The sequence below is a fragment of the Marmota flaviventris genome, chromosome 13 (assembly GCF_047511675.1).
Source record: "Marmota flaviventris isolate mMarFla1 chromosome 13, mMarFla1.hap1, whole genome shotgun sequence".
Lineage (NCBI taxonomy): Eukaryota > Metazoa > Chordata > Mammalia > Rodentia > Sciuridae > Marmota > Marmota flaviventris.
The window spans coordinates 42,376,715-42,403,661 of record NC_092510.1 but is presented as its reverse complement, the minus strand read 5'-3'; the positions used below and the strand labels follow the sequence as shown (position 1 = coordinate 42,403,661).

Sequence of the window (26,947 nt, the reverse complement as noted above, 5' to 3'; positions counted from 1 at the left end):
TGTTTTGTTTTTAGGTTTTTTTTTTTGGTACCAGGAATAGAACCACATCCCCATCTCTTTTTCTTTTTTGAGACAAGGTCTCATTAAGTTGCTTAGGGCCTCAGTAAGTTGCTGAGGCTGGCTTTGAGCTCACAATCCTCTTGCCTCAACCTCCCAATCCACTGAAATAATAGGTGCCATTGAGCCCAGCTATTTCCTGATCTTCATGAATACACACTGGTTATTCAGAAAAATGTAGTAAATGTGTACTGAGTTATTGTGGATGGATGGGGCATGAAGGCAACTCACTTAATTTTTCAAAGAAATAAAAGTTCTTTGTACCATAATTGGAATTTTTCTAAAAATTGACATTATCCCAAAGGAAAAAATTAAAATATGAAGGAAAAAATTTAAGAAATCTTTAAGACCAGAATAAAGATAACTTTAAAATGTCTGTAATAAGGGCTTAAAAAGAAGATGTAAATGGAAAGATATACTGTATTTTCAGCCAAGAAAACTTAGCATCTTCAAGATAGCTTTATAGGTAAGTCCACAAATTAAATATATTGTCAATAAAAGCAAGTAATAGTTTTTGGAACTAGACAGTTAATTCCAAAGTCAAATATAATGAAGAAAAATAAATAAGAATAGTCCGTAAATTTCTAAAAACATATAATAAAGCTAAAGCTAAGGCAATTACAACATTGACATAATGATTCATGAACAGATCATTACACAGAAATAAAATCAACCTAGGGGCTGGGGATATAGCTCACTTGGTACAGTGCTTGCTTCGAATGCAGACAACCCCAGGATGAATCTGCAGCACCAAAAAAAAAAAAAAAAAAAAAAATCCAACCTAAATGACTTTCAGCCTTGCATTAGTTAAACACCTTATTGTGGTATGGACCTTAAATGTCCTCCAAAAGCTCCTAGGTTGATGGCTTAGTTCCCAGATAATAGCACTATTGGCAAGTGGTAAAAACTTTAGGAGGTGAAGCCAAGATTAAGGAAGGTGAAGGGTATAGTGAGATCACTGGGCTTGTTCTCTCTTTTTTCTTCCCAGACTCCCTGAAGGGAGCAATTTCCTTCATCATGCCCTCCCATCATGATGTGCTGTCTTGCCACAGGCCCAAAGGCAACAAGGCCAAGTGACAATGGACTGAAACGTCTGAAACCATGTGCCAGAACAAACCTTTCCTTCTTTTAAACTGATGATTGCAGGTATTCTGTCACAATAATCAAAAGCTGACTGGGATACCTTATGGTATGTGTATATAATGAAAAACTGTGCAAACACATATAGGGAGCTCTATATATACTAATATTAAAAAAAATTACCTTCATGTTAAACTGTTAGTAAAGAAAAGAGAGAGAGAGAGAGATTTAAAAAATAAGTATAGATGACTGGGCACAGTGGTGCACATGTGTAATCCCAGACTTGAAAGGCTGAGGAAGGAGGGTTGCAAGTTTGATGCTGGCTTCAGCAATTTAGCAAGGCCCTAAGCAATTTAGTGAGACCCTGTCTCAAAATAAAACATCAAAAGGTCTGGAGATATAACTCAGTGGAGATAAAACACCTTGGGTTCAATCCCCAGTACCAACAAAGAAAAAGTACACATAATACCATTTGTGTAAAAAATGTACACATATGCTTATATAGAGTATCTCTAGAAAGCCCTAAAGGAAACTGCTTAACAAAGGTTGACCAAAGGGAAGTAATGAGATACCTAAAGGCCAAAGTTAAGAAAATACATTTTCTGTCCCTTTATATCTCTTATACCTCTATCTTATTTTATACTTTGTTGTTTACCTTGTATTACCTATTCAAAAATTAAAAGTAGTGACGAAAGCTGTAATCTAGCTGGGCCTATAATCCCAGCTGGGTCTGTAATCCCAGCTGCTCAGGAAACTGAGGCAGAAGAATCAAAGCTAGCCTTCCCCAAGTTAGTGAGGCCCTAACCAACTCAACAAGATCCTCTCTCTCAAAGAAAATACTAAAAAAGGGCTGGGGATGTGGCTAAGTGGTTGAGCACTGCTGAGTACAATCCCTGGTACACCCTCCCCCAATTAAAAATTGAAGAAATATTGTTATATAAATAAAATATTTTTAAAGATAAAAATCATCAAAGCTAGCAAGTAGCTCAGTGGATAGAATGCATGCTAAGTGTGTGTGAGACTGGGTTCAATTCCCAGCACCACCAAAAAGAAAATAAATAATCAAAAAACAAAGAAAAATGAATTTACCTATTTAGCTCATGGCCATATTCTTCCTATTAATGAAAAATGCCTGATTGTGGGGCTGGGGATGTGGCTCAAGCGGTAGCGCGCTCGCCTGGCATGTGTGCGGCCCGGGTTCGATCCTCAGCACCACATACTAATGAAGATGATGTTGTGTCCGCCGAAAACTAAAAAATAAATATTAAAAAAAAAAATTCGCTCTCTCTCTTTCTCTCTCTCTCTTTTTTTTTTTTTAATTTTTTATTGTTGGTTGTTCAAAACATTACATAGTTCTTGATATATCATATTTCACACTTTGATTCAAGTGGGTTATGAACTCCCATTTTTACCCTGTATACAAATTCCAGAATCACATCAGTTACACATCCATTGATTTACATATTGCCATACTAGTGTCTGTTGTATTCTGCTGCCTTTCCTATCCTCTACTATCCCCCCTCCCCTCCCCTCCCCTCTTCTCTCTCTACCCCCTCTACTGTCATTCATTTCTCCCCCTTGTATTATTTTCCCGTTTCCCCTCACTTCCTCTTGTATGAAATTTTGTATAACCCTGAGGGTCTCCTTCCATTTCCATGCAATTTCCCTTCTCTTTCCCTTTCCCTCCCACCTCTCATCCCAGTTTAATGTTAATCTTCTTCTCATGCTCTTAGTCCCTACTCTGTTCTTAGTTACTCTCCTTATATCAAAGAAGACATTTGGCATTTGTTTTTTAGGGATTGGCTAGCTTCACTTAGCATAATCTGCTCTAATGCCATCCATTTCCCTGCAAATTCTATGATTTTGTCATTTTTTAATGCAGAGTAATACTCCATTGTGTATAAATGCCACATTTTTTTTTATCCATTCATCTATTGAAGGGCGTCTAGGTTGGTTCCACAGTCTTGCTATTGTGAATTGTGCTGCTATGAACATCGATGTAGCAGTGTCCCTGTAGCATGCTCTTTTTAGGTCTTTAGGGAATAGACCGAGAAGGGGAATAGCTGGGTCAAATGGTGGTTCCATTCCCAGCTTTCCAAGAAATCTCCATACTGCTTTCCAAATTGGCTGCACCAATTTGCAGTCCCACCAGCAATGTACAAGTGTACCCTCTTCCCCACATCCTCGCCAGCACTTGTTGTTTGACTTCATAATGGCTGCCAATCTTACTGGAGTGAGATGGTATCTTAGGGTGGTTTTGATTTGCATTTCTCTGACTGCTAGAGATGGTGAGCATTTTTTCATGTACTTGTTGATTGATTGTATGTCCCCCTCTGAGAAGTGTCTGTTCAGGTCCTTGGCCCATTTGTTGACTGGGTTATTTGTTATCTTATTGTCTAATTTTTTGAAGATGTTGTTGTGTCCACCGAAAACTAAAAAATAAATATTAAAAAAAAATTCGCTCTCTCTCTTTCTCTCTTTTAAAAAAAAAAAAAAAAAAAGATTATAAAAAAAAAATGCCTGATTGTGTACCCCATCAATAAACTGTTTCCAAATTTCAGGCAAGGCTTCCTTTTGAAAGTTGAATAGATAAAAACAAAATGAATGAGATAAGCTACCTGTCAAACAAACAAAAAAGGCCTATATATCAGCCATCCACTCAAAGGGATGCCTGTGACCATGCTGAGTGCTTGCTTAGCATGCAGGAGGCCCTGAGTTCAATCCCCAGCACCACAAGAAAAAAGAAAAACTTTATTGGCAAGGAAGTTTTTTTTATAGTGTTGTGTTGTTTTTTTGTTTGTTTGTTTTGCAGTACTGGGAATTGAACCTAGGGGCGCTCTACCATTGAGCTGCATTCTCAACCCTATTTATTTTGTTGATTTGAGACAGTCTCTCTAAATTACCCAGGCTGGCCTTGAACCTATGATCCTCCTGCCTCAGCCTCCTGAATGGCTGGGATTATAGGCATGAGCCACCAGACCAGCTGCAGGAAAGAATGAGCAAAGCTGTATGCTCCATGGTTCAGGGAAATCCCACAGGTAAATATCATCCAACTCAACCTCCCCATCTCCATCTGCTGGAAACTGATAATGTATGACCGCTTGTATGCTTTTCCAGGGGATCAAGACTCTCCACAAAGTCCTAAAGAGCAGACACATATGCTTACAATCCATGTTCTGGTTCTTATGGGTTTAATTAGAAAATGACACCAAGAACATTAGTCCTCCAATGCCCAATACTCTGCATAGATCAGGAAAGTTCAGGTTTCTGAACTTAAAATGCTGAAAATGAGAACAGTACTAGGAAGCCTCTAAAATTGCCCACACACATACCCATCTATGCAGCCAACAGTCCTATCTTTGGCATTTCTCTTTAATTTCAAGTTTTCTCTTGCCTTCATGAAAATCAATACTTAGAAGGATAGCTTTTTGTACAATTATCAAATATATTTTCAAACATTTGATTTGACATAAGGCTTGTGTTGTTGGAAACCTAAAATTACAAACATAAATTTAGAAAAACTTACTGATGATTATACATTTAAACTATCACTATTTCCTTCAATTTATAAGTCCTATTACCTAGCTATACATTTCCCAAATTCAACAGAAAGGTTTTATCCTAATTAACCCAAAATTCTATCTCTACCTTCAAGTCATGCTCAACAATGGGTTTTATTAAAGAACATTAAGACTTTCCAAATCATAGGCTTTGGTCAACCATAAGTGAAGATCCATTATCAACATTTTTGAGCTGAACAGAGGGAAAATGGAATCCTATTTCAGCAAAAAAGATGAAAAACAGGCTGTTTAGGCTTCAATAGCTTAGAAAAGCTACGAGCAGAACATAGGTCACTATGCAGTACAAGATTACATGGTCAGCCAGAAACAATGGTGCACACCTATAATCCCAGCAGCTGGGGAGGAGAATTGTGAGTTCCAAGCCAGCCTCAGCAATGGCAAGGCTTTAAGCAACTCAGTGACATCCTGTTTCTAAATAAAATACAAAATAGGGCTGGGAATGTGGCTCAGTGGTTGAGTGCCCCTGAGTTCAATCCCCAGTACCCAAAAAAAAAAAAAAAAACAATTACATGGTCGAACATAGTTACACCCGCAGGTGTCCCCAAAATGCAGCCACTAAAAAACCTGGGTTATATCCAACATAATAAAGGTGTTATTTTTTTCCTATTTGAACATACTCGATAATATAAAGTTTGGCTTTTTAACTGAGTGTTTCATTATAAACAGAAATATACTTTCTCAAAATGACAATCCCATCACCAAAATCAATAAATAATCTGAATAATAAAATAATCTGATGTATTTTTTTCTAAACATATACACATTTGGAACTATGTTTAAACACAATTTGAATCATACAATGTATTTAATTTTGTATAGTGATTTATTTTTCCCCCTTCTGGGGGCTGAATACAGGGATTTTCTCCCTCTGAGCTACATGCCCAGCCCTTTTTATTTATTTTGAAACAGATTCCTGCTGAGTTACCCAGTCTGGCCTTGAACTTGCAATCCTCCTGCCTCAGCCTCTGGAGCTGCTGAGATTACAGGTAAGCACCACAACATTTTGTTTTGTAATAAATTGGTAAGCAAAATTGATGAAAAGCCAGCCCTAAAATTTGGTGACTTCCTGAGGATATAGCTCAGTGGTAGAGTACTTGCCTCACATGCATGAGGCCCTGGATTTGATCCCAAGCAATGAAAGAAGAAAAAAAAAATTCTATGACTGGCCAGACACCATACTTGAGCTCAGTCAAGTATGGTGGATGAGTACTGACTATCATTGGACCAGAGAAATCTGCAAGATAAGACCTACTAGAAGGGGCTAGGGGTGGGGAGAGTAGCTCAGGGGAAGAGCACTTGCCTAACAGGTACAAGGCCCTGGGTTTGATTCCCACTACCACAAAAATGATAATTAATTAATTAATTAGGCCTAAAGTAGACGCAGGTAGATTTGTATTTTTCTCAATATGAACTATTTGAGACCAGACCAGAATTTCTCTGTAGAACTGCCTTCATTTTTTTTTCTTTCGTTATACCCCTGAGGCACTCGAACACTGAGCCACATCCCCAGCCCTATTTTGTATTTTACTTACAGACAGGGTCTCACTGAATTACTTAGAGCTTCACTAAATTGCTGAGGCTGGCTTTGAACTCGAGATCCTCCTGCCTAGGCCTCTGGAGCCGCTGGGCTACCACTCCCAGCTCTGCTTTCATTTCTTTAAAGAGACAACAAAGATGTGTTATTTAAAGCTATACTTGTATTTCCCATCCAAGGAGACTCAAAAAATTAGCAATTAAGTTTCAAGGAAGGGGGTTGATGGTAGCCATGCATGATAGCACAGATCCATAATCTCAGCAACTGGGGAGGCTGAGACAAGAGGAACACAAGTTCAAGGCTAGCCTCTGCAACTTAGCAAGACCCTTAGCAACTTACACCCTGTCTTAAAAATAAATAAATAAATAAATAAATAAATGGAACTGTGAATACAGATCAATGGTACAGCACCTCCATTCAATATTCAGCATAAAAGAGAGAGAGGCTAATGGAAATGAAGAGTTTTCCTTATACTGCCTTAGAGCTATGCTGTTCAAAAGGCTGTCCTACCCAAATTAATGGGGTATATCAATATTTTTTTAATATGTAGCTAGGCACCATAGCACATGCCTATATTCCCGCACCTCAGCAGGTTGTAGCAGAAGGATCACAATTATGAGACAAGGAGATAGCTCAATAGTAAAGAGCCCCTGGGTTCAATCCACAGTGTATATGTGTATGTGTGTGTGTATATATTTATTTTTAAAATAGTTTTAGTTGTAGATGAACACAATATCTTTATTCATTTTTGTGGGGGCTGAGAATCAAAACCAGTGCCTCACACATGCTAGGCAAGCACTTTACCACTAAGCTACAAACCCAGCCCCATGTGTGTATTTATACATATTTTACATACATTATATGGCATAGCACAAAAGATAAAATATCAGAATGTAGCTCAAGCAGTTGAAGTATTTTTCTGTGAAATTTCAGTTTCACTAAGTATGTGTGTATACGCTGGGTCACAAAAAGGAAAATGTATTTCCTTTGTCCTAGCTTCATAGTTCAACTTTTTCATTAATTCATTAAACAAATGTTTATTGAGCACCTATTCTGTGGTGCTGGAGAAGTAAAAGTGTGCTGATATGAAATAAGAAGACAAATATACTTGATCACTGCCCTCGTAGAATTCTCACATTTAGGAGGAAAAATCAAATAATCACTATGCAACTGTAAGCTAACATAGGGACTGGGATAGTAGGTCAGTGATACAGCACTTGCCTGGCATGTGTGAGACACTGGGTTCGATCCTGGGTTGTAGCTCAGTGGTAGAGCACTTTGTGAGGCATTGGGTGTGAACTTCAGCACCACATAAAAATAAAAATAAATGAAGGTACTGTGTCCATCTGTAACTAAAAATATTTTTTTAGAGTAGACTAACAGATTATAATTAAGAAAGCTGGTTTAGACTGGGAAATTACATATTTTGAGGAAGAATATACATTCAAGTATATATCTGAAAGATGTATGGAAAGGAAGAAAATGAAAAGTCAGCCTGGCGAAAAAAAAAAAAAAAAATAGCATTTTTGAGAAGGGCATATACAGTTTGAAGAAAGAGAAAGCAGATGGGCAGAGATGAAAAGTAGATATAGATAAGGCCTGGGTGGGGGAGGGAAATCTAAGATAAATGAATAATACTACAGGAACTTTAAATGCCAGAGGACAATGAGAATGATCAATTTGCATTTTTAAACATCTTCAGGTAAAGAAGAAACTGGAGGGAGGCTGGAATGCATATTGGGAAGATGAACTGGAAGTGGAGTCAAACTGACTAATTACATATATATTTCTGGGATAATTTGTGGACTTGCTAGTAAATAATAAAATGAGATTCGTAAGAAATCCCAAAACAAAGCTGAAAGGGAAGATCAAAGCTGTTTGCCATACTGAACAAATAGAGCCGCTAAATTAATACCCAGAATTATTATATAAAGTTATTTTTAATAAGAAAAAAAGATTACCAAAAAGATTTTTTATTATTATTTAATAAAAGGTCTCGCTAAATTGCCCAAGCTAAGTCAAACTCACAATCCTCCTGCCTCAGCCTTCCTCTGGAGTCCCTGAGATTACAGGTGTGCATCATCCACCAACAGGGCATTGATGACACATTACTCTGCTCCATAGTAATATAAGAAACACAAACCCGAAAGAATCTAGAATGAATTTTAGAGACTCTATGCAGTAGCAGTTCATAAATACAATAGCTAAAGCCACTATGTCTGAAAATATAGTACACAGTGTAACTAAATATTCACTCTTAAAATAATTCTTTCATGAACTCTTAGAGAATCACTTGTATTGAGTTCACTACATTTTCAACATCTAACAGTGTAAGGAACATAATATTAATAGATTGTAGAAATGTACCCACTACTTGTAGAATAAAGCACCAAGCAAAACTAAAACAATGCAAATAATAAGCAATTATTCAAGGAAAAATCTCTGTATTATGAAACATACAAATCAGGACATTTCTCAGGGAAATGAGATTCTTAGCATATTTGGTTCTCATACCCTAATAGCCTAAGATGCTAATTCTATTCTCTAATAATCTGCTTCATTTCAGTACCAGAAACTCCATCAAGGCAACCAATGATAAGTATCCTTACCATTCCCTAGAAAACTGAGAGATACGAGGGAAAAAAATCAAAATAAAAGTTTCATGTCAGCAGAGTAGAAATGCTTGCCTGCAATCCCAGGCAGAAGGATCACAAGTTCCAGGCCATCCTCAACAATTTAGCAAGGCTCCATCTCAAAGATGGGGGTGGGTGTTGCCCAGGGATATAACTTACCAGTAAAGTGCCTAGGGTTCAATCTCTAGTACCATCACCTGGTCCCCCAAAAAAGCTAGATGAAGTTATAGTAAAATTTCATCTAGGTAATTAAAACAAAATGAAAACTGTTAGAAGAAATTTTACCAAAATAAAAATGACAATACTGATAACTTTTCTTTTTCCTTCCATCTGCTCCAGTTTTCCAAATTTCTAATAAACATGGATTTTTAATTAACTATCCTCCACAGGAGAAAATTAGAAAATACACTTAAACACTAAGGAAACAAATTATCCACAATTCCATCATTCAGAAATAACTAATTACTGTTAACATTTTTGTGTGGCCCTTTCTCTTTGCATTCATGAAGGTGGAGAAGGAAGAAAAGGACAAGTAATGGCATGGTTGTTTAAGAGTGTGAAGGACATTACAGAATGCTACTAAGGCAAGTGTGCAGGATTGAGGGAGACTAACTTGAAGAAGAGACAATTGGACTGTTTTCTGAAAGGGATGGAACCAACCAGACAGGGCAGTGCAGGTCAAGGTAACAGTGTAGGCAGAGGGAACAGGAGTGTGAGCTGGGTACCAGGCCTAGAGAAATAAGAAGTCAGAGGAGTCCAATGGGAAGAAGGCCATTGGCTAATCAAAATCTCATAAGTAGATCTGAGAATTATGACTGGTTCCTCAGTGAAAGAGGACTTGAAGGAAGAACATAATCCTTAAAAGGATCATACTGACTGCTTGAGAGAGGAAGGGATTAGGCCTAGCAAGGATGGATTTGGAAAGGCACATCTTTTTTAAATCCTTTTTTTTTTTAAGAGAGAGAGAGAGAGAATTTTTTTTTTAATATTTATTTTTTAGTTATAGGCGGACACAACATCTCCGTTTTGTATGTGGTGCTGAGGATCGAACCCGGGCGGCACGCATGCCAGGTGAGCGCGCTACCGCTTGAGCCACATCCCCAGCCCAGAAAGGGACATCTTTAATGGGCAGAGAGAACAGGGTGTAAGGAATCCTTGGGAATTAAGAGTTGAAAAAAAAAAAAAAAAAAGCTAATATTTCAAATTTGTATCATATGCTCCAAATAACTTTCTTTCTAGACCAGTAGGAATAAAAAGACACACTGCATGTGCAAGGCCCTGGGTTCAATCCCCAGCAGTGAGGGGGGAAAAAAAAAAAAAAGCTACATGTCATACCTCCCAAGAATTTCATATCAGAAATAGGATAACAGGAGAAGCATTAAATATTAACATTTAAATAAAAAGGAAGAGAAAAAATTAAAATAAAAGGAACAACAAATTTTTAAAGCTTGAGAGACCTGCATTACACAGAGCTTAATTGCTGTATGGAATGTACCTGTTTTATCATTATATCACTAATAAATACATAACAAATAAATGAATATAAGGGACTAGCCATGAGCAGTATGAAAACTATGCTATAGAAAGGAATGGTCTTAATAATATTCAGAGAAGGAATAGCACAAACTACAGGACAAAACCTCTAGAGAGTTCTAGGCCTATAAATAGAGAAGTACACTTGGTAGTGGAGCAAGGAAGTCAATGGGCCCCTCTAATGTCTCCAAAGAATATCCCTTAAGACTAACTATTGTTCCTTGTTCATCTGTTCATTCAAAAGATGATTAATGCAGTAATCCCACCACTGTGTATAAGAGTGAATAAAACATAAGTCCACACAAAACACTAGTTCACAGGGCTGGGGTTGTGGCTCTCAATGGTAAAGTGCTTGCCTAGCATGTGTGAGGCACTGGGTTCGTTTCTCAGCACCACATATAAATAAGTAAATAAAATAAGGGTCCATCAACAACTAATAAAAATATTTTTTTTAAAAACTAGTTCGGGGGTGCTGAGGTTGTGGCTCAGCTGTAGAGCACTCTCCTAGCGCGTGGGAGGACCTGGTTTCCAACCTCCGCACCACATAAAAATAAATAAAACAAACATACTGTGTCCACCTACAACTAAAAAATAAATAAATTAAAAAAAAAAACTAGTTCACAAATGTTCATAGCAGCAACATTATTCATAAAAGAACAAAAGTAAAAACAATCCGTCCGAAAGTCCATCACCTGAAAGTCCATCAACTGATGAATGAAATGTCATATTTCCATACAATGGAATATTATTGCGCCATTAAAACGAATACTGTGCTGATTCAGGCTGCAGCAAGGATGAACCTTGAAAATATGCAAATTAAGCCAGTCACAAAACATCAACTAGGGTACAGTTCATTTATATGAAATGTCCAGAACAAACAAATCTATTAAGACAGAAAGCCGATTCCAAAGCTGGAGGGGGAGGAAGTTGGAGGAAAATGGGCAATGGCTGTAATGAAAACAAGGTTTATTTTGGAAGGTGACATGAGTATTCTACAGAGAAGGGCATAGTCCCACACACCTATAATCCCTGCAGCTCAGGAAACTGAGGCAGGAAGATCTCAAAGTTGAAAGCCATGCTGGAGCGCAGTGATGCATGCCTGTCATCCCAGTGGCTAGGGAGACTGAGGCAGAAAGAGGATCTCAAGTTCAAAGCCCGCCTGAGGCGCTAAGCAACTCAATGAAACAAATAAATAAAACAAAAAATAGGACTGGGGATGTGGCTCAGTGGTTTAGTGCCTCTGGCTTCAATCCCTGGTACCAAAAAATAAAAACAAAAATATTCTAAAATTGTTCTGTGCACATACTAAAAACTATTGAGTTGTACATTTTAGATAGGTAAATTTGTTTCTCAATAAAGGAATATTTTAAGCACCTCAGGCTTAATTACTAAAAGAAAAGAGAGGGAGGGGAAAAAAAAAACTGATCTCAAGGCTTTAACAGTCTGGTGGGGGAGAAAAGTGAGGCAAAGTATTTACAAAACAATGAGAAAAGGAAAGAGGCACCTAACCTACCCATGGAAGGTGTTCAGAAAATAACTCAGTTTACCCGATCTTCATCCCTAAATTGAAATTTAAATCGAAGAAACTTCTGAAAAGATGAAGTACCTGTTAAACTCCTAAAAATCTTCATTCTTACAGAATAATTGGTGGACTTTTTTTTTAAGGGTTTGTGCGCTGCGATACCTCAAATGTTTTTATTTTCTTGGAGCTAGGGATTGAACCCAGGGTCTCACGCATGCCAAGCAAGCGCTCTACCACTGATTTACACTCCTAACGCCATAAAACGTTTATTTTAAACTTTAAAAAAGCAAGGGATTAAAGTGCACTGACAAAACAAAACAAGCACCTGATCAGTGTAAGGCACTGGGTTTGATATTTGGCACCATATTAAAAATAAATAAATAAATAAGGGCATTGTGTTCATCTACAACTACAAATTATTTTTAATTTTTTTTTGTTTTATTACCAAGGTTGTGAGGTGCTGTAAAGATTAGGTGCAATCTTTTCATAACACTAAAATTGGTCTAAACCAAAAAATGTGTTATACATTCCAAAACAAAGCTGGGGAGAGGGACTGCGAGGGAACTAGCAAAGTAGGCAAATTTGAGTGGTTGGTCTCAAAGAACTGAGTGCTACATAGTAAAACTGAACCTTTAAAAATTAAAGTCACTCATTTTCAACCACAACACTTCGAAATTAGAATCTTAACCGTTGCCATAGAAACGGTGAAGCCAAGTTAAAAAAAAAAAAACTCTAATGGGTGAAATAGGGCGAAGTTTGGGGCGAACCTACGGGTACTGAACCTATCAAATGCTTTCACCCGGACAAGGGTGAGCCCACTGCGACTCTAACCTTATACCTCCGAAGCAATGCTACATAAATGACCTCGCATTGGTAATTTACCAAGTGCAAAAAAAAGTTTGCTCTGTTTTCTCCGGAAGGGAGAACCTGACAAAACCCCCTAGTTGTTGCCCACAACCAAAGCCAGCCAGTGCAGTCTTAACAGGACACAGCTAAGGGGGGAGCCTGGCTCCGAGTACACGAGGAAAGAAAGCATCGGAGTGGAGCCCTGCTGGTTTCAATGGCTGAGGGAGCATGAAGAAACACCCCAAGTTCCAGCCTGGAGGCCCAGCCTGCCTGCCTTCTGGCTGTACATCCTAGCCCCACAACACGTCCTGTACCTGGCAGTCCACGCGCCCCGATCCAACTCGCATTGATTAAGCACCCACTGTCTACCCCACATCGTGGCTCTTACAGGCACTGCAGGAAGAAATGGCCCCGTGCCGAAGAATAAAAACCAAAAGGACAGCTGCGGTGACTGAGAACGAACCCGAATGAGGAACTGGCTGCCTGCGACGGGTGGTCTAGAGAAGAGCCCCCACTCTCATTCCGCGGGATCGTGACAGTCTCCGGGAAGGGAGGGCCCAGAGGAGCGCACCAGGCCGGGCCTTCCTGGAGTCCGCCGCAGACCCGGCTGGGAGGGTAAAGGACTCGGTACCCCCAGAACACCGCGCGTTCCTCTGTCCTAAAGAGCACGACCCCGACTCCAGCTCCCCGGAGAATGGCGAGCACGGGGACCGAACCCTGTAAGGGCCGGATCGGACTGTCACTGGCCCCCGCCTCCCTCCCCTGCGACCATGGCCGTCCGCTCCCTCCCCAGCATGACAGTCGCCGCGGTAGCAGACTGAGCGTCTCTGCCCCGGTGCCTCAGCTCCTCTGGACGCCCACACCCCTAGCTGCCCCGCGTGGAGAGGGGCAGTCCCGGGAAGATCGCCCGGGCCCCTCCCCCCGCCGCCCCCATCTCCCTGACTCCGGAAAAGCGGTTACCTGGCGCGCGGGTGGGGCGAGGACACGACCCGAAGAAAGAGGATGAGAAGGAAGACTGTGGCCTCCCGCCCGGGGAGATTTGGGAAATTTGGAAGACTTGTTCCGCACTGGGTGACAGCTGTTCGCTGCGCACGCGCACAGGGCCTCAGAAGCCTGATCACTCCGCCGCTCCTCACCCTCCCGTCGAGGGGGTGGGTGGGAGACAGCGGCGACGGCGCGCGCACAGCGCAGACCGGCTCTCCCTGCGTGTGAGCGCGCGCGCCGTCACGTGACTGCTGGGGGTCCGGCACTTAGTCACGTGAACTTCCAAACAGCTTAAAGGTGCCCGGCACCTTCTAGCTTTGGGCTGTCTTTTGCACTATGTTCTACGAGGTTCTCTGTGTCCCATCTTCTTGTTCTCTGGAGACAGGCATGCCTCCTTCTTCCCAGAGGGGTAAGATACTTGAACCGAAGGAGGGGAACAGGTGCACAGAACCTTGCCCGGAAGCGCGTACCGTGTTCCCACAGGACTAATGTGGGACCTGATGTAGTTCACGCGCCACACGTCCTCCTGGGCTCCGACACTGGCCTATGACGGCCTCCGGCGCGCGGACGTCAGAGTGGCGTTGCCATGGGTGGGGCCTAAGAATGCCCAGCCTAGCCTGGCAAGGAAGTCTGGGCGTGCGATGACAGCGTTTTGAATCCGTTCTCCCTTCACGAATTTTGAGGGCCTTTCACCTTTCTTACTACAGTGGGAGATATCTAATACAACAGCAGTTCCCACGTGTCCCAACCCCTTAACAAGCAACTCTCAAGTAAAACCTAGTTAACCTCCGGATGCAAAATTGTTCCGTATTCAAGTCACGTATGCATAGCAAGTCCGGCCCCAAGCAGGTGTGAGATTACAGTGGGGAGACCTGAAAGTGGCTGCCATAGAAATCCTGGACTGGGAGTAGGCGGGGCGGGGGGGGGGTGTCCCTCGGGAACTTGAGACCTCAATTGGAGTAACTGGAAGCGCAGGTGCCTATGGGCCCTTGAGAACTTAGATCTAAGTTTACTTGCTACTAAGGTTTATTGATTCTGCTGTGTAACTCTGTCCTCTAAGGTGTAGGAAAGAACACACAGACCTTAAGCCCTTGTACTGCCAAAGACAGATGGCTGAGCACCAGATGTTTTGCAAAGCTGTACCAATTTTTTTTTTTAAACTTCCCTGCAGAGTCCCCAGCTGAGTCCGGTGGCATTTCCCCTAATGTCTTCTAAGCAAAGAAGGACTGAGCAGATCTTTACACCAGTAAGCAAACCTGGGCTATCTAAGAGGCTGAGTTTTCTGTTAGAATACACTGATTTCCTCTTAAAATATAAATATATATATATATATATATATATATATATATATATATATATATATATATATATATATCTTTACAGATACATTTGCCACAACCTTGTGAAAATATATGGAATATAATATAAGCTAAAACTAATGCGATTATTGAGCCACAATATTCCTGTAGTTGTTGAATTAAAAACACTTTATATCCGCTAACCCACACACTTCTAAACTTGCCTAACATATAAACCCAATTGGTGGGCTGGGGGTGTGGCTCAAGTGGTAGCGCTCTCGCCTGGCATGCGTGCGGCCCGGGTTGGATCCTCAGCACCACATACAGACAAAGATGTTGTGTCCTCCAAATACTAAGAAATAAATATTAAAATTCTCTCTCTCCCTCTTTCTCACTCTCTCTCACTCTTTCTTTAAAAAAAAAAAAAAACCCAATTGGTAATTTTCCAACTGTTTATGTTGTGAAGATTCCCGACCCTCCTTACAAGCCAATAGGATATGCCAGAACCATAAATATGTAACTGAATATTTATTTGGGGGCATACTGTGAGATAGACACTTAAGAATTTCACATATATTCATCAAATACTTAAAATAATACAATGAATGGGTAATATTATCTCTTTTTGTTTTGTTTTGGTATTGGGAATTGAACCCAGGGATGCTCTACCACTGAGCTGTAGTTCCAGTTCTTTTTATTTTAAGATAGGATCTCTCTCTAAGTTACTGAGACTGGCCTCAAACTTGCAATCCTCCTGTTTCAGACTCCCAAGTCTTGGGAATTACAGGCATACCCCACCATGCCTGGTGAGTATAGTTTTTGTTTTTTAACATGAAGGACTAGGATGATATACAAGCATTGCTGGCTTCACTGAGCATTACTGATAATCAGAGAAGATAATATAAAACGTCAAAATCTTAAAAGTTATAAAGCACTGTGTGAGTTTTTTAAGGTTCAGACTCTTGAAAATTGAAATGAGCCTATTAGAAAATTAATTGGATACATGGCACAGAGGATAATGTTTTGTAACTAAATAATTTCATATTGAGAATTACAATGAAAAGTTAACCTTTTAGCCACATCCATTTTTTGCTGGGGCAGTGGGAGGATTGGATGCCGAGGATTGAACCCGGGGGGCACTCATCACTGAGCCACATCCCCAGCCCTATTTTGTATTTTATTTAGAGACAGGTTCTTACTGAGTTGCTAAGTGCCTTGATTTTGCTGAGGCTGGCTTTGAATTCATGACTCTCCTCCTACCTCAGCTTTCTGAACTGCTGAGGATTACAGGTGTGTGCCACCACAGCAAGCTGCCATAATTTTCTAAAACCCAATTTCAATAAGGCAAAGACTGTACCATGGGATATGCAGATTCCCCTTCAGTATATAATGTGGACTATTGTCCAGATCACCTTAAGGACAATACTTGTAAGTTTCTTAAAATGTGAACAGTGCAGCAAATTGATACATTACTATGCAAAAATAGTCTAATTTGAATATGTTGAAGTCCATTACATTTTTACAAATACAAAGAATTAAAGGACTAGGGATGGCCAGGCATGGTGGCGCACACCTATAATCCTAGGGACTCAGGATCCTGAGCCAGGAGGATTGCAAATTCAAGACCAGCCTCAGCAAATTGGCAAAACCCTAAGGACTTAGCAGACCTTGTCTCAAAATAAAAACATTTAAAAAAAAGGGGGGGGGGGCCTGCGGATGTGGCTCAGTGGTTAAGAGACCCTGGGTTCAATTCCTACCCCCATAAGTAAATAAATAACTGACTAGGAATATAGTTTGTTGGTAAAGCATTTATCTAGTGTTATAAGGCCTTGGATTTTATCTCTAATACCTCAAAAAAAATTAAATAATAGTGACAATCACTAACTTTTTTGGGGGTGCTAAGAATCCAATCCAGATCCTCACACTAGATAAGCATTTTTAACACTTATTTTTTAGTTATAGGTTGGCACAATATCTTTATTTTATCCTTACATGGTGCTGAGGATCAAACCCAGTGCCTCACACATGCCTGATGAGCACACTACCTCTGAGCCACAACCCCAGCCCTAGATAAGCACTTTTGTCGCTAAGCTATACCCCTACCCAATATTTTTCTTTATTTTATTGAATATGTATATTGTTTATGCAGGTATAAAACAGACCAATAACTACATGCTTAGATGATTTTAAAAGATCGCAAGTGGGTAGTATGGTAAGTGCCTAACAAAATTAGAAATCTTTGTTCTGGGCTGGGGTATGGCTCAGTAGCAGAGCACTTGCCTAGCATACATAAGGCACTGGGTTTGATTCTCAGCACCACATATAAGTAAAAGGCTTTTTGACAACTAAAAAAAAAAAAAGAAAGAAAGAAATCTTTGTTTCTATTCTTCTCTGTGTCCTGTGTTCTGAAGTTTAGATCAATTTTTCACTCACTTGGATTATAATAGTCTCCTAATACAAGGCACAGTAGCACATGCCTATAATCCCAGCAATTTAGAAGGCTTAAACCCAGGGATCACAAGGTTGAGGCCACCCTTAGCAATTTACCCAGGCCCTAAGCAACTTAGTGAAACCCTGTCTCAAAATAAAATGTAAACCAGGTGCAATGCCAAATGCCTATAATCCCAGTAAATCAGGAGCTTGAGGCAGGAGGATCATGAGTTCAAAGCCAGCCTCAGCAACAGTGAGGTGCTAAGCAACTCAGTGAGAACCTGTGTCTAAATAAAATATGAAAAGGTCTGGCAATGTGACTCAGTGGTTGAGTGCCCTTGAGTTCATTCCCCGGTACCCAAAAAAAGTAAAGTAAAATAAAAGGTAAAAACGGCTGAGGATGTAGAACTGTGGTAGAGCACTCCCGGGTTCTATCCCCAGTACAAAAAAAAAAAGTCTCCAAATGATTCCCCTACCTCCAATGCATTCTCCACCCAAGCCCTCCAACTCATCTTTACTGCAAGCCAAAATCAACCTCCTAAAGTGAATATCAGATCATGACACCACTCAATTAAAACAGTTTATTAATTATGAAAACTTTTCGATCTTATCCACCAAAGGAGTCATAAAGGTCAAAAATACTATGGTAGCCAAGGATAGGATAGACTTTGAAGGGATGCAAAATTTTTGTGTAATCTAAAAAATTTAATCAGTTTGAGTAGCATTATACATTTATTTGTTTTAAAATAAGAATACCTGAAATTACCTACTAATTAAATTATTCAATTTTCCCACTAAAATATTTGAATAAAATTAAAGCTTTTAGGAAGATATGTCATGTTTTCTCTAGGGATTCTGGTTCTTCCTGGGCCATTGCCCTAACCTCATATATGGTCTGGAAGAGTGCCAGGGGAACAGGTGAGCTGTTTTGTGTTCACATCAAAGAAAATATTGGAAGGGATTTATGACATCTGAATCATAATAAGAAAACAAAGTATTCATGTATATTAACAAATAAAAATAAAACCACATACCAAAGTCTGAGGTTGCAGTCTCTGAGTATTTATAGCTGTCTGTTTCAATCAATTCTCCTTTTTAGTATTATAGGTTATTTATCATTATTATTTACTATTATTATTTGGATTTTTTGTTTTGTTTTATTTTATTGAACTAGGAATTGAATCCAGGAACACTTTACCACTGAGCCACATCCCCAGCCCACCCCAACCCTTTTTATAGGTTTTTGGGGTTTTTTGTTTGTTTGTTTTGGTACCAGGAACTGAACCCAGGAGTGCTTAACCACTGTACCACATCTGCAGCCATTTTTCTTATATTTTATTTAGAGACAGGGTCTCACTGAGTTGCTTAGGGCCTCGCTAAGATGCTGAAATTGGCTTTGAACTTTCCATCCTCCTATCTCAGGGTCCCACACCCAGCTCCAGCCCCCCCCCCCTTTTTTTTTTTTTTTTTGGTACCAGGGATTAAACAGGCATTCAACCACTGAGCCACATCCCTAGCCCTATTTAGAGTTGCTTAGCGCCTCACTTTTGCTGAGGCTGGCTTTGAACTCAGGATCTCCACTGGGATTACAGGTGCACACCACCTTGCCTGGCTCCCCAGCAACCCTTTTGTGTGTGTGTGTATGTGTGTGTGTGTGTGTATGTGTGTGTGTTGCTGAGGATTGAACCCAGGGTCTCATGCATGCCAGGCAGGTACTCTACCAACTGAGCTATATCCCCAGCCCCTCAGCCCTTTTTATGTTTTGTTTTGAAACAGGTTTTGCTAAGTTGCTTAGGGCCTTGCTAAATTGTTGAGGCTAACCTCAAATTTGTTATCCTTCTGTCTCAGCCTCCCCAGGCCCTGGGATTACAGGTGTACATGGCCCAGTTATTACTGTTTAGTTTTGTTTTGTTTTTGTTACTAGGGAGTGAAACTAGGAGGTACATCTTCAGCCTTTTTTATATTTTATTTTTAGAAAGGGTCTCACTAAGTTGCTTAGGGCCTCAAAAATTTGCTGAGGCTGGCCTCAAACTTGCAATCCTTTTACCTCAGCCTTCTGAGTTGCTGGGATTACAGGTATGCACCATCACACCGGGATATATGTGTATGTGTGTGTGTGTGTGTGTGTATACATTTGTTTGTTTGTTTGTTTTTGTTGTTCTTGTTATTTTTGCTACAGGGGAATGAACTCACAGGCACTCCACCACAGAGCCACATCCCCAGTCCTATTTTGTATTTTATTAGAGACAGGGTCTCACTGAGTTACATAGCACCTCACCATTGCTGAGGCTGGCTTTGAACTTACGATCCTCCTGCCTCAGCCTCCTGAGCCAGTGGGTGTATATATATTTTTAATTTTATTTATTTATTTTTAAATTTTTTAGTTGTAGATGGACACAATACCTTTATTTTATTTATTTATGTTTATGTGGTGCTGAGGATTGAACCCAGTGCCTCACACCTGCTAGGCAAATTTTCTACCACTGAGCGACATTAATTGGACTCCTTACCCACTTTTTGACAAATGGACCATGTAGATAATTTAACTTGGTAAATTGAAGGTAAAACCTATGAAGTGAAACTTCCATTTCTTTTCCATAAAATTTTTAATTATTTTAGAAAAGGGAAAAGTTGAAAGCAAAACAAGTGGAAAGGAAGCTGAGCACTTTTTTTTCTGTTTGGTCCTACTGATTCTCAAAAATTTCAGCAACTAGTTGGGTACTGTGGTTACTACCAGTTTCTTGTGTTTTCTTCTAGAATTGTAATTAATATACAGATACATATGAATATACAAATATATGTGAAATATGTAATGGTTACTATAGATAAAAAGTAGAGGTCAGTATTCACAGATTTAATAAACACAGAATAATTTCACTATTTCAGATAGATGTTCTATATCTTTTTTTTTTTTAATTTTTTAGTTTTCGGCGGACACAACATCTTTGTTTGTATGTCGTGCTGAGGATCGAACCCAGGCCGCACGCATGCCAGGCGAGCGCGCTACCACTTGAGCCACATCCCCAGCCCTAGATGTTCTATATCTTAGAACTGAGATTTGAGACTTCCAGGAATAAGAGATAAAATGTTTAGGACCATAATGTCCATGGGGTTGGCAAGGTGCCACAAACTGACAGGAGATAGTTGTTCATTTCTAGGTGAGCTTGTGATGGGCATACCTGAGAAGAATTGGGATTTGTACCAGAGTCAACCCAGTCATCCATGGGAGTAGAAGAGGAGGAATTTCTTGGGATAGTGATTATTAATGTAGCTACATCAGGGCTCAGATCAAAAGCAACTGCTTTTTCTGATGCCTTAATTGGTACCCTGGAATCAGGTAAAGACAGGGGTTGAGTCTAAACACAACTCTTCCATCAATGGTTATAGAGCACCTATAATTTCACAGGACATCCTTCAACACTTAGGGGTACATGAACTTAGGCATGAACTTAAAAGATCTCTTCATTGAGGGACTCAGATATTTTATGCCTTTTTTTTTTTTTCATTGTTGGGGACAAAACTCAGAGCTTCCTGCATACTCTACCACTGAGCTATATCCCCAGCACTATTGTTATAAAACTCTTTTTTTTTTTTTTTTGGTTTTGGGAACTAATACCAGGGGTGTTTTACTATTGAGCTATATTCCCAGCCTTTTTATTTATTCATTTACTTTGTGTGTGTGTGTGTGTGTGTGTGTGTGGTGCTGGGGATTGAACCCAGGGCTTTGTGTGTGTGAGGCAAGCACTCTACCATCTGAGCTACATCTCCAGCCCCTCTTTATTTTTTTAAATATTTATTTTTTAGTTTTAGATGGACACAATATCTTTATTTTACATTTATGTGGTACTGAGAATAAAAACCCAGCGTCTCGTGCATGCTAGGCAAGCACTCTACCACTGAGACACAACCCCAACCCATGCCCCTCTTTTTTTATTTTTTGTTTTGAGGCAAGATTTTGCTAAGTTGCTTAGTGCCTCAATAAATTGCTAAGGCTAGTCTCAAACTGGCAATCCTTCTGCCTCAGCCTCCCAAGCCATTGGGATTACAGGTGTGGGCCATCTGCACAGCAGGAAGTAAAACTATTGACATCATGGAAATGAAATTTATATAGAAGTGCACACCTGTAATCCCAGTGACTCCAGAGGCTAATGCAAGTTGGAGGACAACATCAGCAATTTAGTGAGACCTTCAGCATCTTAGTGAGACCCTGCCTCAAAATAAAAAATACAAAGGGGATGTAGCTCAGTGTTAGTAAACCCCTGAGTTCAATCCCTAGTACCAATAAATAAATAAATAAAAAGAGCTGGTAAGGTAGCTCAGTGGTAGCATGCCTGAGTTCAGTCCTCAGTACCACAAAAATTAATTAATCAAAATAAAGCCCTTATCATATTCATTTCCTGTTGTGATAAATTGCAGAATATAACCACAAATCATCCAGTGATCCTTTACAATGTGACTCTGCTCTTTCTCCTTTCCGGAGATTATCTATTTCTCTACATTTAGCTGAATCTGGGCCAATCTTGCCACTTGATTTGACCAACAGAATGTAGCATAAGTGATGTTATTTGACTTCCAAATCTAAACCTTAAGAGACTTTTCAGCTTCTGAGGCTGTCCTGAGAAGTGTCATGCAGGAAGCCAGTCAAGCCAACAAGAGAATGAAGAGTCACACAGAATAGAATTTAGTCACCCAGTAGACTGCCAGCGTCAGTTGCCAGACAACATGAGTGAGGCCACCTTGACCTTCCAGCCAGCCCAACCACCTCCTTTTGAATGCAGCCACAGAGTAAGCCCAGGCAAAAGCAGCAAACCCCAGAGAATCATGAAAAAAATTCCACCACTGCCGCTTTAAGTCACTTAGTTTTGCAGTTATCTATTAACTGTATAATAGTTATAAGTTATATTAAATATTATACAATTAATAGATGACTGCTAAAATAAATTTTTTTTAAAAAGACAATGAGGGACCTGGGGCTGGGGCTCAGTGGTAGACTCTTGCCTGGCATGTGAGAGGCACTGGGTTCGATTTTCAGCACCACATAAATAAGGTATTGTGTCCATCTACGACTAAAAAATATTTTAAAAAGAAAAAGAGAGCTGAGTGCAGGGTGGTGCACACCTGTAATCCCCCAGCTACTCCAGAGGCTGGGCCATATCCCCAGCCCTATTTTGTATTTTATTTAGAAAAACAGGGACTCACTGAGTTGCTCAGCGCCTTGCCTTTGCTGAGGTTGGCTTTGATCCTCCTGTCTCAGCCTCTGGAGTCGCTGGGATTATAGGTGTTTGCCACCATGCCCGGCTATTTATTTATTTTTTAATCCATTTTATAGTCAAAAGAATCTTTCCCCTCTTTATGGAGACTTTCTGATATACTTTCATTTGTTCTAAGCTTGGTGTTTTGCTCATTCAGACTTCCTCATCTGATAAGGTGACAGCAGCTTCCCTTAAATTTCTCTTCATGTGTTTTTTTGTCATTAAGAGCTTTCTTTAGGTTTCCTGAATTCCTGAATGAGTCCACCTGACCTGAGTGAGGTCATTATTTTTCTATAAACTGAAAACTTTTCTATCAATTTCTTTCTTTTCTTTTTTTTTTTTTTTATGTTCTAGACATTGAACCCAGGGGCGCTTTTAATGCTGAGCTACATCCCCAGCCCCTTTTATTTTGAAACAGGGTCTTGCTAAATTGCTGAGGCTGGCCTCAAACTTCCAGTCCTTCTGCTTCACCCTTCTGAGTTGCTCAGATTGTAACAGTGGTATACTTTATGTTTTGAATGTAACCCTTGCTGCTTTGCCACTCAATTTATTTTTAAAATGAACATGTTTCTTTCTCTCTCCTTCTTCTCCCTAATCTCTCCCCTCCCTAATCTCAGGGGAAACAGGATTACTTTTTTTCCTCAACCTAGGCAGAGTTATCTGTACTTGAATACACACCCATCATAGGAATCTGGACTTTGCAGATGGTACTTGTAAATGACTATCTCCCAAATTAACAAGTGAATTACAACTCTAGACTGAGAACATGTGGAATGTAGTCTTTGAGTTGCCTCTTTAAAAGCCCCCTATTCCTGTTGAGGGGCAGAATCACAGCTTTTGGGACCCAAGTTCCCTGTGTTTCTTCTTTGCTAGCAAAGCAAAAAACCCTTCTTTTTCCTTTTTTTTTTTTTTTCTCAAAACCATGTTATTGGGTTGGCATTGAGGGCGCATCCCATTAACTCTGCTGTCTGAGAGGCCACTGTTCAATGATGTTAGATGGCAGTGATTTTTTTTTTCAAAGTTTGTTGTAGAAATTTGTAAGGTTAAAACTATTTAACTATTTTCATACAATACTAAGAACATAAATATATATTTTTTGTTTGTACTGGGATTGAACCAGAGCACTTTACCACTGATCTACATCCCCAGCCCTTTTTGCTTTTATTTTGAGACAGGTTCTCACTAAATTGCCCAGGCTGGCCTGAAATTTGTCATCCTCCTGCCTCAGCCTCCCAAATTGCTGGGATTACAGGCTTACAACACCACATGTGGCTGTTGTGTTTGTGCTGTCATTCATTCCCAAACATATCAACATATCTATGAAGGTTTCCAGAGGCTAAATAAGGAGTGATTTCACCATTTCCCTAAAGATTAGTGCAATGTGTACTTCTGTATTCTTTTAAATTTTCCTCAGTTTTACAATATGGAAAATATTGCCAGATAAACTCTTAAATGCCATTTACAAATGTATTAAAGAGATCCTGAGACAAAAAAAAAAATATTGAGAACTAGTTTTATTTATTTATTTATTTATTTTTACTAGGGAATGAACCCAGAGGTACTTTAGCACTGAGCTACATCCCAGTTTTTTTTATTTTTTTATTTTAAGGCAGGGTCTCACTAAGTTAGAGTCTCTCTAAACTGCTGAGGCTGGCCTGGAATTTAAGATCCTCCTGCTTCAGCCTCCCAAGCCGCTGGGATTACAGGTGTGTGCCACTGCAACCAGTCAGAAATGTAGTTTGAAAGAGCATATCAGGATAAAAATTAAAATTTTTCCTAACTTTCGATTTTTTTGATGTACTTTCCATTATAAATTCCTCTTTGAGCCAGTCTGTAACCCCACGGTCTGAGGCAAATTCAAGGCCAGACTCAAAATTACCCCAGCAAATTAGTGATGCCCTAAGCAATTTAGCTAGTCTCAAAAAACAAAACATTAGAAGGGCGGGAGATGTTGCTCTGTGTTAAAGTGCCCCTGTTCAATCCACTGTACTAAATAAATAAATAAAATAAAATAAAGAATCCTCCCTCTTTAAGGTGTTTTTTTCCTGCCTTGGGCCTTTAGACTCAGTGAGAGGTCTGGAATTGCTACCCCAGGGCATCCCAGACCCTGGCTGCAGGATCCGGGCAGACCCGGGGAGTAAAAGGCTAACAAAGGGATGAGGGGTAGGACCAGGAACTGAGCAGAACAGCTGTATCCCCCTTCCCCCACCTCACCCTCCATCCAACTCCCTGCAGGTCTCACTCCGGATATTACCCCACCTGGCTCTCTGAATGCCTCAGGCTCTCTACCCCTCCCAGAGTCTCAAGAACGCTCCAGCTTCCCTTCACCCCTCCCCTGCTCAGAATTGGTACCCCGAAACCTTCCTTGCGGACAATGGAGACACATTTTCCATAGAGAGGGGAGGAGACAACCTTATTTTCAGAACTGTGAAATTGCTTTCTACTATGGGCATTTCTGTAGTAACTCCAAATAGGCGGCCCTAGCAAAATCTCAAATTGCGTGTAATTACAGATTTATAGGGCAAACAGATTTGGATAGAACTCTTAAAACCCAGGCTTGCAGCTAGCATCCTGAGTAGAACTCTCATTGCCATAGAGTTGTCTCCTCGTCAGACAGACATGTAGATTTTGGAGTCATTGTTCCTATTAGAAGCTAATTTTTGGGCTGGGGATGTGGCTCAAGCGGTAGCACACTCGCCTGGCATGCGTGCGGCCCGGGTTCGATCCTCAGCACCACATACAAACAAAGATGTTGTGTCCTCCAAAAACTAAAAAATAAATATTAAAATTCTCTCCCTCCCATTCTTTAAAGAATATGTTCTTTAGAAGCTAATTTCTCTTGAAGGGGAAAGAAAAAGTCGGTCTTGGGAACACACGCTGTCTACTGACAGCGACTTCTGACCCTGAGGCAGGAGGAATTGCAAATTAGCAAGACCTTGTCTCAAAAAAATAAACAGGCTGGGAATGTGGCTAGGTGGTTAAGCATTCCTGGGTTCACTTCTGATACCAAAACAAAACCCAAACAGAACAAATACCGGGGAGTGTTTGGTTTGGTGGTTTCTTCTCCTTTTGCCATTCTGGGTATTGAATCCAGGGGCATTCTACCATTGATCCATACCCCAGCTGTATTATTTATTTATTCATATTTTACATATATTTTTTGAGACAGTGTCTCACTAAATTACTGAGGGCCCTGCTAAACTGTTGAGACTGGTGTCAAATTTGGGATCCTCTGCCTTAGCCTCCTATATTGCTGGGATTAGAGGCATGTGCCACCACACCTGTCTTGGCCTGGTGCTTTCCATTCTCCTTCCTCAGCCTCCCAAGTAGCTGGCATTACCAGCATGTGCCACTACTCTAGACTTGTTGTCACATTTTATTTTACTTTAGTATGCATGTATGCATTCTTGTGGAACTGGGGATTAAACCCAGGGACCCTCTACCCCTGATCTACATCATCAGCCCTTTTTATTTTGAGACAGGGTCTCCCTAAATTGCTGAAGCTGGCCTCAGTTTTACTATTTTCCTGCCTCCTCCTCCAGCTTAGCTGTGATTACAAGGTGTGTCACTGCACATGACTTAGTTATCAAATTCTAATGACACCTGAAAATGCTTTTAGATTTTTTCATTTACACACACAGTTTCCTAAAAAGTTCAATATTGTGAGACTGTGAGTCAAGTTATTGTAACTACTTACCTACCCAGTCATGTATTTTGCAAAAGGAGAAATTTCTGCAGGGATTTCAGCTTTTCCTTGAGGTATTTCTGCATTATCAGTTTATTGGGGGTTTTGTTATTGCTGTTGTTGCTTTTTTGTTTTTGTTTTTCTTAAATTGTATGCATACTATTATGCACAGGAATATCCTGGTGAAATCATCAATATTTCCACTGTTATGCTGGCATACACTTATTTTTTTTTCTTCTTGGTACTGGGGACTGAACTCCGGGGTACTCAACCACTGAGCCACATACGCAGACCTATTTTGTATTTTATTTAAAGACAGGGTCTCACTGAGTTGCTTAGTGCCTTGCAATTGCTGAAGCCGGCTTTTAACTCTCGATTCTCCTTTCTCAGCCTTCCAAACCACTGGAATTACAGGAGTAGGCCACTGCGCCAGGCGTGGCATACACTATTTATCATTGGCCTATGAGCTAATTTTTGCTAAAGAAACACACAGTTATAGCAGAAGAGACTAT

General features: G+C 40.1%; 1 protein-coding gene across 8 annotated transcripts in view; it reads right to left on the bottom strand.

Moving 5' to 3' along the window:
• The window catches only part of Kdm4c (lysine demethylase 4C), a 394,812-nt gene extending 380,839 nt beyond the window's left edge, over positions 1-13,973 (bottom strand). For 4 of the 8 annotated variants that reach the window (XR_011704102.1, XM_027943079.3, XM_071600636.1 and 1 more), the window contains exon 1: positions 13,747-13,973. The gene's annotated coding sequence lies outside the window, so the exon portion shown is untranslated. Of the gene's footprint in view, positions 1-2,226; positions 2,246-13,746 lie in introns of those variants that run through there. The other 4 variants (XM_071600633.1, XM_071600634.1, XM_027943077.3 and 1 more) reach the window with 3 other exon arrangements.
• Positions 13,974-26,947: the final 12,974 nt, after the last annotated feature.